Genomic DNA, 2,227 nt, shown 5'->3' with positions numbered 1-2,227 from the left:
CAGTCTTACTACACTATGGGTCACAATGGTCTGGTGACGGGGATGGAGCCGACCTAGGCAGCACTTTGTTCCATTGTTCTTAGAATTACCATGAGTCAGGCGGCCAACTCAATAGCAACTAAAAAGAATAGTATTGTTACTTCACAGCAAAGATTGACACGCAAGCTAAATGCACTGTGTTGAAGTACAATGGGGGTGGGGGGAATGAACCATGCAGGAAAAAAATAAATGGACAGTCCATTAAAAATATATATATATTGTAGAAGAACTTCCCTATGCCGGTCCTGTACGAAATGTTTGCCTCATTTTACCTTTGATCATTAGACCCATCTGATATCAAAGGAAACTGAGAGCCAGTGTTGTGAGGAAGTAGCTGATCTACAATTAGAATTTCTATCTGTCTTGCTCCAAACCCATGCTGTCAACCATCCCTCCACACTGCTCTTCGTCCCCCAGAAGGGCTATGAGGACCAGCCAACAAATACGGCCAACAGCCATACAGTAAGGACGGAGCACGTTTCAGGGTCTCTGCTGGCATCCACTTTGGTCTTTTCTGCCTTTCCTGTCTTTTCAATGACCTCTGGCTTTCTGCGTGTCTGATATTCCGGATGTCATCTCACAATTTGCCAGGCCTTCTGCCACTAGTGTTTAATACAGCCAATCTGTTCTTGAGATGTTCAAACTTCAAGTGGGATAGACTAAGGTCGTAAATTGTTTGAATTTTCTTCAGCTTCAACCTGAATTTACATATGAGCAATTGATAATCTGTTCCACAGCCAGCCCCTGGCCTCATTTTGGCTGCTAATATTGACCATCAACCCTTCCGGCAGATGTAGAAAATTTGACTCTGTTGTAGTTATATAATTGTTTGTCAATTTGAGAGGATTAAGAGTGAAGGGGTTGAGTCTAGCCTGTCAATCAGGTCATAGCCAATGAGGCCTCTGTGTGGGCATGGCCTTCCTGGGGATTCTGGGAACTCCTGTGAGATAGTTAAGGTGTATTGTGCCAAACTGGCTGATAAACACACCCGGGATTAATTGAAGGGTGGAGAGCTAAATTGCTCGGTGAGCCTTGCCTTTCTAGTTCTGTCTTTCTAGTTCTCGGGTCTCTTGCTCTCTGATGGTCAGACCAGGGTGCATCTGCCAGTTCCCTGCTTCCACTGGCAAGGCTCACTTCCTGTGAAACATCCCTGAGGAGAAGCCACATGGACTGGCCTGATGCAACCCTGGGTGCTGGAGTAGCTGTGTGGAGACCCCTGTTACCGACAAGATGCTTACACGCTCACTGATTCAGCTTTCCTCCTGCAGTCTGCATCATTGTGTGTGTTTTGAGATTGAGGAGGACTTTGCAGATTGGTGTCGGACATATGGGCTAATGTTAGACTTATGGCTTGGACAGCACTGGGTTGGGATGCTTTCTTAATGTACACTTGCCCTTTATATAAAACTCTGTCTTCTATACATATTAGTTTCTGTGGATTTGTTTCTCTAACATACCGACTAACCCATCCTGTGAATCTCCCATCTCCTAGAGCCTTGCTGTCATCTGAAATCAATCAGCAATAGGGGAAGATGGAGGAGGCACACTTTCCCTTAGACCCTTGGACTACCAGTGGCATGCATCACTTCCTCCCACATTTTAGCCATAAAATAAGCTATATGGCCCACCTTTGCTGCAAGTCCCCGGTCAGACAGCTGCTTCCCCTGTTCCTGTAGAGCAGCGGTTCTCAACCTGTGGGTAGTGACCCCTTTTGGGGTCGAATGACCCTTTCACAGGGGCCGCCTGATTCATTACAGTGATGAAGTAGCAGTGAAAATAATTTTATGGTTGGGGGTCAGCACAACATGCAGAACTGTATGAAAGGGTCACGGCATGCGGAAGGTTGAGAACCACTGGTGTACAGCATGAAAAGAGAAGATGAATCAGCCATCTCTGCCACAGGGAGTGACCCACCATTGGACTACCCTGAATTCCTAAGGGACTAAGGAGCAGAATCAGAACATTCTGCCCCATGGCACAGCCACAGGCAGAAATAAGGCCAACCCTCTATTAAAAACTGACTTGGCCAGCCAGGCATGACCCAGGGCACCAGAGAGCAGCCTATATGCTTGGACACAGGGCTGTGGGAATAGTGAAAGATGCTCACCCAGTGACTACCCATGTGGCTCCAATTCACGGTGGCCCTATGTGGTCAGAGCAGACCTGTGCTCCCCAGGATTTTCTACGG

This window comes from Echinops telfairi, unplaced genomic scaffold (genome assembly GCF_000313985.2).
Source record: "Echinops telfairi isolate 266 unplaced genomic scaffold, ASM31398v2 ScPeMD7_7457;HRSCAF=8495, whole genome shotgun sequence".
NCBI lineage: Eukaryota > Metazoa > Chordata > Mammalia > Afrosoricida > Tenrecidae > Echinops > Echinops telfairi.
Note: the sequence above shows the minus strand (reverse complement) of the source record.